The sequence below is a fragment of the Argiope bruennichi genome, chromosome 8, assembly GCF_947563725.1.
Source record: "Argiope bruennichi chromosome 8, qqArgBrue1.1, whole genome shotgun sequence".
NCBI lineage: Eukaryota > Metazoa > Arthropoda > Arachnida > Araneae > Araneidae > Argiope > Argiope bruennichi.
Window position 1 is genome coordinate 101602835 of NC_079158.1, and position 15846 is coordinate 101618680.

The 15846-nt window shown below is 27.9% G+C and overlaps 1 protein-coding gene across 5 annotated transcripts in view; it reads left to right on the top strand.

The window, feature by feature from the left end:
• LOC129980850 (homeotic protein antennapedia-like) overlaps nt 1–15846 on the top strand; it is a 788317-nt gene that overhangs the window by 506176 nt on the left and 266295 nt on the right. The gene's annotated exons all lie outside the window — the stretch shown is intronic.

Sequence of the window (15846 nt, forward strand, 5' to 3'; positions counted from 1 at the left end):
TGGGGTTATTTGAAGAAAAATATCTAACATCAAAGGCCATCATCTCTACCAGATCTGAAGGATAACATTCGGCGCCATATTCTTAACATTCCGGCAGACTCACTCCGGTCATCTATAGAAAATATGGTTCTTCGATTAGAGCATATTGTTGAAAATGAAGGAGGTCATATTGAGTAATTTTAATTTTACTTTATTTAACAATTATAAACCATATTAAATGGTTTTATGTGTATTGAAATGCCACCTAACGGTGAATTTTTGTACTATTTTTTTTTTTAATTTAATAAATGTAAAGCGCATTATCTCAATAATCTGTAGTTCAAATTTCATCTCATTTGGATCAATAGAACGAGTTTAGAGCTCTCTGGAATGGATAACTTATTTCTTGCTAATCCTGTACATTATTTCTTGTTTGTTGGCGAAAGATATAACAAAAAAAAAATGATTTAATTTTATAAATTTACTGTTGCGATTTTCCGTGATATATTTTTGCAATAAAATATTACTCTGGAGCCCTCTGACATAATTCATAGCATAAAAGGTCTTTTTTAATTTTCGTATCCTTTTTCTTTAAACTCGAAAATTTCCCTACTTCAAATTTTATTTATCTAATTCTTAACGTTTTGTAGTTATTAAGTTCACTAGCTCTTGGACAATCGGGCAGACAGACTTCCTCTGAATAAATTTCGTTAAGAATTTGATAGAAATTTACACTTTTGGTGTGAAGTCCAAATTGCAGATTTCTAACAAATTTATACCGAACAAATTTTTACCCGCCTTGCTTAAAGCGTTTTTCAGTTATAGTGCTTACAGACAGACATAATTCCAAACATGTGTTTTTTCGATTCAGGGTGGAACCACAGAAATTCGTCGAAGTGCTCAAATTTATTGATGATTGCAAAATTGCGCTTACGAGAAGATAAAAATCAACACTTATCGAGTCACATATATATTGGACACTATTTTAAACATTTATCGTGAAAATTTTGATCACGTTGCATGATTTATTTTTTAGACTCTCTGAAAGATGCTAATTACTTGCATGATATTTTTGTCTCCATTTTTCGGAAATTTTTAATCATGTCCCTTCTGTATTTTAGTTAGTTTGGTATGCATAAGTAAATATACTAGTTAAAGGCAATAAATATTGCTGTAGAATTTTTTTAATATAATCTTAATGATTGGTCTTGTGATTTCATGCTTATCAAAATGCTATTTATGCAAGCAGACTTCCGTCATCCGTAGAAAATTGCCTGTAGAATTTTTATAACGGAAACTTAAAGTGCCTGCATGTTTATTTATAAGAACGGAACAAAGGAAGATATGACCTAGAGCATTCCTAATTGTTATTCAGAAACCGAAAATTAAAAATGTTGCAAGCTCTTAAATTTGTTTTATACATTGTATAAATATGATGAATCATTGACAAAAGTAATGCCGTTTAGTTTCAATCATAGTTTGATGAAGAAGGGAAACACAAATCTTCGCTTTTGAATAAAAAGTGTTCTAAAATTCAGGGCAAAAATGAATAATTTAACAAATCTGTTCTTCAACACAAATCTATCTCCTCTACAACACAAATCAAACATGTTCTACACAAATCTATCTGTTCTACACAAATCTATCTCCTCTACAACACAAATCAAACATGTTCTACACAAATCTATCTGTTCTACAACACAAATCAAATCTGTTCTACACAAATCTACCTGTTCTACAACACAAATCAAATCTGTTCTACACAAATCAAATCTGTTCTACACAAATCAAATCTGTTCTACACAAATCAAATCTGTTCTACACAAATCTATCTGTTCTACAACACAAATCAAATCTGTTCTACACAAATCAAATCTGTTCTACACAAATCTACCTGTTCTACAACACAAATAAAATCTGTTCTACACAAATCAAATCTGTTCTACACAAATCAAATCTGTTCTACACAAATCTATCTGTTCTACAACACAAATCAAATCTATTCTATTTGAACACAAATCTGTTTTAGACAAATCTGTTCCGTTTGAACACAAACTATTTTAATCCCTAAATGATTTTTAGAAATGATATACAATTCTGTTATAGTATAAAGGAATATAGAAAAGTATAATTCAAATTTAATAACGAGTTTGCCTTGGCTGTGTCATAGAATCAAATGGAGCTAACTTTAATGATAGTTGCAAAAATCAATAACCGTAACTTAAATGTTGTTTAAGATTTTTTTTTTGTCAGTCTGAAAGAATAACATTCTCCTTATATAACTGTAAAATGGTCTATCTATCTCTATTAGTTATAGGCTATTTCCTCATGTTTTGCCTGTAGGCTATGTATATAGCAAACTAGTAACTTATGATCTTATATATAAAAATCAGGTGTAATTGTTTTAGTACCGGAAAGTTTACGGAAGATGTGTATCAAAATTTCCACCTTTGCATCATTTTACAAACCAGAACCAATGAATTCAGAAAATAATAAATGTTTTATGACAATTTAAGGTAAAATTTCACGCTACTGAATTTTCTTATGATATGTATCATTTAAAAAATTGAAATGCATTTCAGAGACAGTATTTGTACTGTTGCCAGGTTGGTTATTTCTTGATATTTTTTTCTTTAGCATGAAAGAATAAGTTCTAAACATCAACAAACTCTTTTCAAATGTCGTTTACATATAAAAGAACAACCGTTTGAAGTTCTTTTATAAACAGACGGCAATTTTAATTTTTTGCAAAGTTCTTGGCTTCCAGATTTGAGCAGACTCAATTTCTTTTTCTTTATTCCATATTTCAAAATTTTTAAATCTTGAATTAGGTTCTTTTACATCTCACTGACATAGAATGGGATTGTTGGGCTGGAAATGCTTGCCTAACATGGTAGATGGAGCTGGAATTGCGATGAAGTTCTTGTCGTTTTCTGATAAATTAAAAAATCTGTGTCTTTTTTACAACTCTATGTTGTGTCTCTCAGAGATATTTTATTGTAAATAACTTTCGCAATCGATGCGATCAACTGACTGCACATTTTTTGTTTGTTTACCTGGTAGCAATTATTTGATATAACTTTATCTTGTTTTCTTAACACAATGGTCATGCTTCGTCATCCAACGCGTTCATCGTTGGATGGCAAAAAGCAAACAACATGTGACTTTTTTTGCAGTTTCAATTTGACGGAGTCCTTGTATATTTTAATTGCAACTTTCATGATGAAATAACGTCGCATTTGGTCAGCAATGAATCAGATTTAGGAGCCATTGCTTTTACCAGATCACTCATCGGATTGCCTTTTATAAGGACATATCAGGAAACTAAGGTATGGTTTCTAATAAACAACGCCAAGAAATTGAGAGTATGCTGCACATTAGATGTTGGGGAAGTTTGATACATGTCTGGAATCATCCGGAGTTTGGAATTACGGAATGCTAAAAATATAAAGCTTACTTTACATTGTGGAAACGATATTTCGTATGCTTTCTTTCAAATATGTTATTTATGCTAATGATAAATTATTATTAAAACCATTATCTTACGACGTGTTCTTTCATTTTTGGTGCTTAAAGTGTATAGTATTACTTACACATGTCATTTTTGATCCGCATTATATGCGATTTCTAGACGTCTTTCCATACTTAACCATCCTAAATATTTGCAAACTTGGTACTGAGACGCCTTGCATATGTATTATCGCCTGATATTTGCTAATTCTGACATATTACAACTTGAGAAGGTGCCCTCTCAGTCGTAGTCATAGTCATCTTCATTTTCAATTCTATATTTCAGATGTATATTTTCAACATTGGGAAATGTTACGAAGTTAGATGTTAATCTGACAAATTTCAAATTCAAATAAACGACCGTTATCTTCTCTGCTTCTATTTGAACCATATGATCCGAAAGTTAAATATGTCATAGCATTTAGCATATAATCATAAAATACGACTCATTTTCCTTTATCGGTTTGACATGGTTAAATTTCAAAAGAATAGCCACCACAAGGATGGTTGGTTCTGCTGAAATTAATTAAAAACATTTTCCATGATTAAAGAACTAAGGATGTACATGTGTTACATTTTTTCTTGATCAAAGTGAACTTGGAACCCATATGTACTGTTCGTTTCACATCTCGAGAATTTTTAAACGCTTGTATTTCGCCAAGAGGTGCGAGTTTATTATACTTCCTAATTATGTGAAAATAATTTGAGTTTATCCTATTGCTAAATGCATCGTCGCCTTTCATCTTTAATCTCATTTTTTTTTATTGCGAAATAAAGATGCATGCGCAAAAGCGCGATGATTTTAGAATCCGAGAATGAATAGCAAACTGTTGACTTAACTACAATACCTAAGCAGTGATGTGTTTTCCTACAACAGTTAAGAAAACTCCTCTAGATTATTGAACTACAATACATAGAGGGGACAAGGTCGTTCACTGCAGGACTTATAGACAATCCTCTATGCATTTTGAATACTACAAAAAAAGGGAGGCTAAGTCCAGACCTTCCTGCAGGACTTAGAGAAAACTATAGATGTTTTGAGATCTACAGTACGTATGTTTTTGTCGGATTTAATGAAAATCCTCTTTGGAGAACAATGTAATTGTTAAATGAATCAATAAGAAAATTGAGTCTAATTTCATTGATATGTATTACTTAATTTTGTATAGATATAAAATCTGGGGGAAAAAACGATAAGGATGATTCAAGGGAAAAAGATTTTCAGGAAGGAAGTTTTAAAGAAATATTCTAGCGCCTTGATAAAAATAAATATGAATTCGAAATTATTATACTGTGGAAATTAATTTTATGACATCTAAAGATAGTTTTTATTTTAATTATATTAGAGCTTTACAAGAGGGAAAAGGAAGTTTTCTCACTTTCATTTTTATTATAAACATTGTTATTGATGTCAGTGCTTCATGTATGACTCAAGTAAATATAAAATTATAAGCATGCATAGCACATATTCTTCGTCAAATAATTTTTTCTATTTTTAAGGTACATCAAATTTTGCTCAAGATCTTTTGTTATTTCAATAAGATGTGTTATTCAAATGATATAAAAAAAAGAAATTAAAAAAATTGATTAAAAAAATTTTTGAGAAGAATGTTTAGATGTACTTTTTAATTTATAATTCATTATTATAACAATATTTTTTTTAAATTCAATAGGTGGCACTATCCACATGAAATCAAAAACTATTTAAATTAATTGATTAAAACATAGTTTAGTTTCTAAAACATTTAAATAGTTTATTACTATATAGACCAAAGTCTACAAAATTTCAAAACATTAGTACTTCAGAAAGTGAGTGGGAAGTCGATTACAAAATTTCATCTTTACCTACATGAAACAAAATATGTTAAACAAAAGTGGGTAAAATAAATTGAATAGATAACATGAAAAGAATTCCAGGAAAAAAAGTTCGAGCAATAGTCGCCTGAAAGCAAATATAATTTGTAAGAAATTATTTAGTTTATTGTAATAGCAACATAATAATTGATTATTTGGAAAATGCAATTAAATAAAGTTAAATATTGGAAATGCTAGAATAAATGTGCCAAATGAAAATAATACTTTGCGAAAAGGAAAGTAGATAGTTCAGTGAAAACCTTTTAGTCAAAAAAAAAAAAATGTTTTAGAAAATTGAGAGATTGTACTATTATAAAAATAAATGCATCCAGACTCCTTAAATATTTTCAATCCAAGAAATTTCTTCAAAAAATGGTCATAATGCTATCGGTTTTGAAAAGACGATACGAGGTACTAAAACAGATGTAATAAGCTTAAAATAAATTGGTGTAATCGTAATGCTCTTAAAATAATCAGTTTCATATTAATATTGAAGCAAACTCTCACTCGTAGTACTTTAATTAAATATCTAGAGCGGCTAAGTACTTGTTCAGAACATATAATCATTTAATCAGATTTGAAAAAATCAATCATTTGGATAATCATAACATCTTTTGTAAAGCGGATAAAAACTTTCATTCAAGTGGGAAGATTTTATCTTTTTCTTTTTTGCAATGAAACTTCATTGTAACACTTGCCGCCTTTGATTACCAGTTTGTTCATGATAAATATTAATTATGTTTAATTTCAATAAATCTCGTATGCATAAATGATGTTCATAATCCCTTCAACAGAGTATTTTTAAGCTTCAAAGTGTGATCGATATTAAGGCTGTGCAATTTTTAACAGCTTTATACCTATTCTGTTTATTGTGTGCATGATCCTTCCTAATGGTATCAAGTCCCATAACATCACAGTGCTTTAAAATTGTATTATCCAGGTAGCTTGTGTTCTTATTATCCGCTGTCTGCAAATTCAATTTTCTATTCTTCTTGTAAGTTGATTTTATAAACAGAATCTTTCTTCACTAATTTTAAGCAATGGAAAAAAAATCATGCTACTAAATGTTCGCCGAAATAAGGAAAATGGTTCGAATTTTATTAAAACAATGAAATCCGTTGTTGAAAATTTAGCAAAAAAGTATTTTTGAAAAACTCTCAAAATTCAGGGAAAATTTGTTGGGAAATGAATTTGATATCATTAAAAACATTTTTTCAATTTTAAAATACCTTAGAAATTGTGTTTGTTCAATAATATTTTCGTAAGTTATCATGGAAAAACGCCACAATATCCTTTAAATTTCAATTAATTAAAATGGACGCAAAATATCGCTCTGAGGCATACATTTTCACCCTCTAAAGAATACCTATACAAAATTTGGTAGCTATAGGCCAAAAAGAAAGCACTTACACATTCTTCTTTTATATAAAAGAGACACAGATAGACATACAACAATAAAATGGTGCTTGTTTATTTCTATGGACCTCGAATCTGTTTGGCGTTTTTCAGTTTGCAGCAAGATCGCCAAACTCCAATATGTATAGGATGGCAAAATTTCATCTAGATGGCTGCATTCTCGAGTTCACTTGTCAACTTTCATATGATTACACCAAGAACTTCAAGATAAAGAGTTCACTTGACGATTTTTAAATTATGCCAAGATCACCATCATTATACAAAGGACGCTGAGATTTCGCCATGATAGTTATATTCCCGGGTTTCCTTAGCTATTTGCAGATTACGCTTAGATCACCAACGCCAAATTTCTAATCGTCAAATTGGCGATGGCTTTTGTGTATGTGTATGTGTATGATTTATTACGGGCATAGTAAAAATAAGCATTACCAGAAGCATTATAAAACAAAAACTCATAATGCACAGTGGTTTCATAGTTCATAGCTATAGAATTGATCATAGCTTCCGTGGCTATACAATTCTACAGATTCAGATCCAGAGAAACATGTACAACATTTTTAAATCGTATACATACGAAATGAGTCTAACACGACAAAAAATTCATCTATTATATTTAGAACCTGTTCGGTAAGACTACCGAACAGGTTCCAAACTATATGTTGGAAGTTGTAGCAATTCTATTCCTTTGTATATTATCCATTTTGGTCATTTGAGATGTGTCAAAATAACATTATCTTACAGGTTAGGAACTTTGTTTCTACTGTCTAAAAATGGACATTTCTTTTTTGAAGCAGCCTACATCCTACTAATCGCTTACAATACTACTAATCGGCTGCAGAGGATATAGATTGATCATTTGGCCGGATCATGAAGTGTTTATTTACCCGGAACTCCACTAAATAATGATCATAAACTTTTTGAAAACGTAATTTTTTTTCCTGCTGAGTAGGCATTCGGATGATACTCAACGATTGTTTTCAAATATCTTGGTTTCGATGGCATTTTTATTTATTATCATATTTCACACTTTATTGATTATATACATTTTATAATTCATTTGCAGATGAATCTAGTTTACTTTCAATAGACTGCATCTTGTTGAAATTAATCTACTGAGGATCTTATCCAGATTTTTGAAGCTTGATATCTAGTGTCCTTGGAGATTTTCAATCAATTTTCATGTGACAGTGCTTGGATTTTTTTTTCTGCGTTCCCCTCTAATTTATTAAGATATACAGTTTCAGACGTATTACTTATTTGCTTGATTTTAAGTGTTTAGTTTTCTTCTTTTGAGCATTTGATCGAATTTTAATTTGTCCAGTCACTAATCTTGCTATGTTCTTCAACTCTACGATTCATGAAACCAGCTTCGATGGCTTGGCCTCATTTCAAATTATGCTTCAATAAAAATGTTATCTCTCTATGTTGATTACACATCATCCAATTTTAAAATGAAGCAAAGAAATCTGCAACAGCGGGTAGTTATACATGAACATGTGATCTTTTAAATAATATTTTTAATTGAACGATATAAGTAAACAAGCGTGAATGTTTGCTTTAAAATGAAAGCATAAACAAAATAACAAATACACTTTCGATGCAACATTGTATATAGAAGGCATTGTGAAATGAACTCTTAGCAGTATTTCAAAATTGCTTTATTCCATAAAAAAGACCCCCCTTTCTTTGTCCTGGAAATGACAAAGAATATTCAATAATATCGGAATTTTTCGATGATTCTTTTAAGCTGTAAATGTTATTAGTTTTATGTCTGATAATTTTTATATTTTGTATTCGTTTTTTTGATGTTGTATTTCGTAAGATTATTCTTGTATGTTTGTTAAAGTTCCAGCATAGTTGTGGAACATATGTATGTAAGAAGTGGCTGGGGACACATTAAAAAAAACCTTGATCCTGACTTTGTATAACTGAAAATGATTAAGTGCTGAGCTTGTTTTAATTTTAAAAGAATTTCTTCCGATTCCATGGTAACCTTTCTTTATTTCTTTAATATATAATTGTATATAAAATTCGAGAATTTCAAAGATTTCCAGAAAATGCATTAAAGAATGGAACGATATATAAAACTGAAATAATCATCTACATTTTGTGTACACAATATAAACGTATTGAGAGCTGAAAGAGGAAATTATACGCGCGCGCACACACACACAAAACTTACCTTTTAAGATGTTTTTACTATGGCCTAAATTATGTTCCCATATCGTGTTAAGCTTCGCCTAATGGTTATTGCCTTTGAGAAAATCTTTTGTGCTTCAGTAAACTGAAACGATTTGCCAGTGCATCAAAATTAGAATAAAAATTAAAAACACTCAAAAAGATTGTTTTAAAAGTTTATGTGTTTATAAGAGGATTACAGATCCCTTATTAACATTTGCCGCGCCAAAATTTATTGTTAATATATTATGCTATAATTGTATTGTATTAACCGAAACACTTTAAATTCATATCCCTAAATGTGATGGTAAATTTTTGACATAAAGTAGCCAGTAGGCGATTGTTCCGAAGAACTTTATTTTAGTATTTCAGTATGAAATAACATTGTAAGTAATAAATGAGTGCTCATTAGTTTTTTTATACTAGTAATTTCCAAAGTCTATTTTATTTCCAACGGAAGAGCTATAAACATTATTACAGATTATAGAAGAAAACATTCAATGGAAATCTCGACATCTTGTAGAATATTACTGAATTTAGTATCGTTTTTTCACATTTCCTAAACAAATTTTTTAACGAAACTTGAAGGATGTTTTGATCTAAATGCATAACTTAATTTTTAAAAAATGAGCGAATTAAAAAAATAATAAAAAACTCTTTTATGTTAGGAATAAACTGGATTATGAAGATATATAATATATAATATAAAAATATATAAACAGATTTATACACAACATGATTCAAATCATGCCGAATGTAAAGACAGACTTCTTGCTATCAAAGATATATTACTATTATATCTTTTATATTGAATATAATTAAATATTTGTTCTTTATTAATTAATTCTTTATTTTTTAAAAATAAAAGTTGAGATTTTATAATAATTGTGTAAGCACCCATTGTTCATATATTTTCCTATAGCTTTTCTGTTAAAATAAATTGGAGTATTAATTCAATTACCCGCACTGCTGAGGTTTTTTGAAAACTGATTATTAACTGCTCTCTGATATAATAAAATCACTCAACATTTAGAAAAAGAACAATTAACTACTGTGTTGATGACATTAATCATATCAAAGCAAAAGAAAGGTAAACGAAGTAATAAATGGACCTCCTGGCTTGACCTTATGATGATACTTAGCGTTCACAGATGGCGCGATAGGCCCAGTGCCTGTTCAATTAGCTGTTTACATATTAGTTTCCTGAACTAAACACGGACACACAAGTAAGTAAGACAATTAGCCTAAAACAATTGATCTGATACTAAAAATATTGATACATAAGATATCTACAATGGAAATTGTTCTTTTGGACAGACAAAGGATGCCTTAACATTTGCTGTATCTCTAATTTCAGGCTTGAAGCATTCGTTAAACTGATCTAAAAAATGTGATTTCAAATAAGATTTCTTTGATTTGAATGTTTTACATTAGTAAAAATTTAGGTAAATGTACCGGATCATATGAGAAAATAACCAACATAGCTTATATATTTTCTAATAAATTAATAAACATGCTTAAAAATAACTGCCTATCGATCACATGCATTAGTCAATAAAAGCTGTAATACTTGTACCTTTATTACATTATATGCTATGATATTCCATTACAAATATGCAATGTCATAATTATTTAAATCTTAAACTAAAGCGAAAAACACTTATTCGATTCTGCTAGAAATAGACGAATTTTATTTATTTATCTGTTTTAAATCAGCAAGATGGCAAAAAAAACTAATATTTCAAAATTCAACATCTTATTCAAAAGCTGCACTATTATAACTTGAAAGACTGTTTTATAAGAAATTAAGTCAAATCAATTTATAAACCAATTTTTCTCATTTCTTTGAGGTTTCTAATAATTTTTTTCTTTCTAAAATATATGATTATGCAATATTTAAATTACTTACATACATTTTAAATGTATGTTTATGACTATGGAAAATTTTAAAAATGTTTGTTTAGGGCTATAAAAAAGTTTAAATAAATTTAAGTACGTATGAAAAAGTTTAAGAATCAATAATCTCTTTATTTCTTTTATTTTTACCGGATCTTAATGGATCTAAATAAAAACTGTGTATTTTCAGTATTGTTAAAAATTACTTATTGTTCTAATAAAACCTCACTAATGATTTATTAAATGTATTTTGATTAAATTTCTGTTGATAAATTTTATATAAAATTGTCAAAAGAACTTTAAAAAATAATAAAATACTTTAAATGCAACTCATGATGAAAAAGCATTTAATCAAAATTGATTTACAATGTACACATTATAAAATTATGTTAATAAAAATGATAAGTTAGAATATAAACAAAGCTATTGGAAGATTTTATAAGAACAACTTATGCTTGCCTTTGTTTACATTTTTAAGCATTATTGCTTAATTGCACATAAATTCACCTTTAAAAAAGTTTGAATATCCTTTATATTTCTAAACATCTTGATACATTTCCTTTCCTTAATAAATATGACATAATAAGAAATGTAAAGGATATTCATAACAATTATTTCTATTAATAGACTTCAAAATAAGAAATATCTTCAGCATTTAAGGATATAAATATCTGTATTAAAATACTCAACAAGATTTTTTTTTCAAATTTGTATATATAAAAACAATATTTGGGTTTAATATTTAAATATAAAAAAAAAACCCGCTAAATTAATTCCTTTTCAAATCGGATCTTGATCTTTACTTTCTAAAATTCATGTATTTTTCATGTTTTTCTGTAGTTAAAAAAGATTCATTTTTAAAAAATAATAAAAAGAATCATAACAAAGTTCCTATTACAATAAAATAAATCTCGGAGAATCGCGGTATACAAATCACATCGATTTGTGCTGAGCTCACCTTTTTGTTACATGAATCGTAACTGAATAGAATCCTTCAAAAGATATCATCAGATAAGTAATATCTTCGGAAATGTATTTCAAGCCCCACTAAGCACTAATTTATCCGAAAGATATCTTTTCCTACGGTTCATTGAAAGATATCACTGAACATTTGCATGATAGATAGATGAACCATGGAAATTTCAAACATGACTATTTATTTTCTTATATTACAAAATAATAAGAGGAATAAAATAGTAATTTCTTTCAAAAAATAAATTAGGGAAATTAGGAAATTTCAAAACTTATAACTGAGTGAGCGAAATCGAGAAATATTTTCGCTAGATGGCAGTAGTACCTTAGCTGATGTGAGTTATTTTGGAGCTAGTTGTAAGTAATAGCGTGCAATCAATTTGGAAATGTTTGGGTATATTTCATTGATGTCAAGATCATTTACACGTTGTGACATTAAGACATTAATTTTAAAGTCTGTTTCAAGTGCACATATTTATTTTAGTTTTTAAGACAGTTTAGCGAATAAAGTGTACTAAATATTATTGCCTTGTTTTTGCGTCAGTTTCTAACCAATTTAGGATTAATTTTTTAGAAAGAAATGCTATATTTTTTTGAATAATTTAGCGTGTTATCTTTTCATCAGTTATAAAAATATTTAAATTCCACTCTATGAAATTATTATTTCCTCTATAAAATATATTTTGCATTATTTTTAATAGTTAATAATAGGTTGAAATAAATGAAATCAATAATTTCGATAATGCATGTTACTTGTGCATTTATACATTAAATAAACTTTTGTATATTTAAATTTACTGAAGATTTTTTTACTAATTAAACTGAAATATACTTTTAAAATATGACTATAATAACATTTAAATTTGTTACAAATTAAAATGTGAAAGCTATCTAGGAAAATTTAAAGCTTATATCTTACTTAGTTTGAATCAATGTAAATTAATCTATGGAATTGTAATGTTGCCGGTTATTATTAAATATTCAATAGATAATTTTTATACTATAAACTATATTTACATTTTTATACCAGAAAGATAAGAAGTATTTTTATTTTTTTATAATTTTTTGTTGTTGCTTGAAACTTGATGCAAGAAAATTTTACATTGTGTAAAATAAATGCTGTTATATAAAAATTAGAATGATTTAAGCAAAACTTTTATTTAATTATTAATTTTGTCAATAGCACATAAGTTTAGCATTTATTTAAGAGATTTGTGAAAGGTTCTGCATTTAAGCACAGTGAATTATTTGATTTAAAATTACAATATATAACCACTAAATGTAAAAAAAAGAAAAATTAAAGCACAAAGTTTAAAAAGTTACATGTAGTTTCAGCTACGAATTTTCTATGCATTATTTCTAAGAGAATAATTTTATGAGCATATCTTTTGAAATTTCTAGAATCTTTCAATCCGCTATTGCAAGAATAGAAATCGTTAGACAAAAATAACATAACACAGAAAGCCTTTGCTTCATTTTTTAATTATACAGGGTACAATATTTTTCAGCATAAAATCAAAAGTCTGTTATTTAGAATGCAAATAACTGTTTTTGTTATTGCAAGTTATATTTAATTAATCATATTACAAACTTTTCTGTGCATGAATGTCACTGATTAGTAACTTTTTTTTATAACAATAATGTAAATTTGTATTTTTTTCCCTTTAAAAATTGTAAATTTAAATTTATTTGGGTGAGAAATTTAATTTTATAGCTTAATTGAAATCATATATCTAATATCCCAAAAGCTGATGGAGATCAGGTTAATATAAGCCAAAATCAAGTGATGAAGTATAAGTTGCCAACATTTGATAGTTTTTGATTTGATAATCGTTATTATCCGGATATTATATGCAAATTGCATATTCCTTAATGGAAGATTAAAAAAACTGTTCAAGAGGCTCTACAGTGTAGATGGATGGACCTAGATAGACCTACCAAATGAGTTTTTCTTGAATAGTAAGTTCTGAAGATATCTACCTAAGCAGCATATAAGTGAAAGGTACTGCTGAAAAAGTATCTTCTTAACTGCTGTTTTTAAACATTTAATTGGATCTTTTAATAAATATCAATCGAAATAATAAAGTTTTTCTCTCTATCTTCGGAGCATCTTGTTTCACAAAAATAATTCTCACATTATGGCAAAAAAAAAAAAAAAATCATGATACCAATTTAATTTTTTGATACACTTAAGAATAAGTTTTTAAAAAATAAATAGACAGATTAAGCCTAAAACATAATGATCTTCATATGTTTGGTACTAGAGCTTCGTATCTCTTTAAATGCGCTTAATATAGTTCGATCCATATCTGGTTTAGAATCGAAAATCAAATTTATAATTTTCTGTTCAAAGCACTGGAAATGTACTGTGGAACACACTATATATAGGTCAATAACGATGGAGTGGCGAATTCCAGGGCCCTTTACACAAGGTGTAATAATCATATTGGTACATATCCTTTGTATTATCTTAACTTCTAGAAGTGAAATCCTCTAGATAGATAAAGGGCCATTATATTATCTGGTTTCGCCTTTGTTAAAAGAGCTAATTTTTCTAATATAACAAAAATTATAAATAAAAGATAAAATACTATTTTATTTCTTTTTTAATAAAAGAGAAATACGATCTGTTAAGTTATTTCTATTTTTAAAATTTTTTAAATCGTTTAATAAATTTAAGAGTATAAAAGTACTTACAATGAACCCGAAATGTATTTAAAAAAGTAATTAAATTGTTGTTCACAAGAGGTTAGGAAATGTTGGTTACAACTGTTACATCGTAGGAATCTCAACAACACTTTAAGTGACATTTGGACTTCTGCCCGTGCCTTCTGTGTTTCGGATTTCTCTTTTGTGCTGTCTGATTTTGAAACAAATGGATATGTTGAAAAGGAGACTTTAAAAATGAAGGGGGAAAAGTCGGTTGATTCAAGATTGATGCAAGGAAAAAAATATAAATAAAAAATAAGATGTGAAGAACTATGTCTTTGAGATATCTAAGGCGAGTTTTTCTAATCTTATTAAAGAGACGAAGGAAAGTAATTCAACTAATTTTTTATATGTCTAAAACAATGTGTAAATATATCTGTCTACATTTCCTATTTTTAATTATTTAAATGAATTTGAATTTTCATCTATTATCTTTTAAATGTGTTTTATTGTTTCTTTATTAGTGGATAACAAGTTGTAAACAGTTAAATAATACCTTTTAGTTAAATTAATTAATTATTCCTTTCAAGTTTATTAATTCAAAGTTCTCTACTTGATCTTATGTTAAGAGGTCATCCTTTCAACATTAAGGGAATGGGGTTAAGGCTTTCTAGATATTCAGAATGTAAAGAATTAACTAGTGTATTTTTTACTAGTAATGAATATAATCATAATAACATAAGAATACAATTTTCATTAAATACAGTGTGTTAAATATCGGATTGTGGATCCAATGTGGATTGCTTTTCTGTTATGTGTTTCGTATTCACGGTGTACGTACGAATACATTCGCGGAAATTTTAGTAGTCTGATTTTGTTCATAGTAGTCTTAATTTTTTTGTTCAAAATGTAACAATGCATTTCATAATTAACATTATATTAAATTATTTTCAAAATAAATTACTTAATATAAACACAATGATGAATTTTTATATTAAAATTGTAGATTAGTTTAGAGACAAGATAAAAGCAGTATAAACGAATCAAAGGAATCCCAAAATCATCTGTTCACATAATGATTAGTTTGTATAACGATTAAATACTAAAAAATTTTTTTAAAAATGCTAAATTAGCAAGGGAAACACAATAGTTCTTGAGCAACAGGCAAAAAAAATTCTTATTATTTTACTAACGTTTTAGTGACTTAAACTGTGGTGCACTTTTCGAAGAATTCAATCCTTGCTTTTATTTCTTTTTCTTATTTAATTAAAAAAACAAGTCTCGATGAATGAGTTGGTAATTTTTTGTTAAAAAAAATGAATGTTTCAACATAGTTTTTGTAAACTTGCATAGTAATAATTTCTTTAAAGATATTATATGAAGAGAGGAATG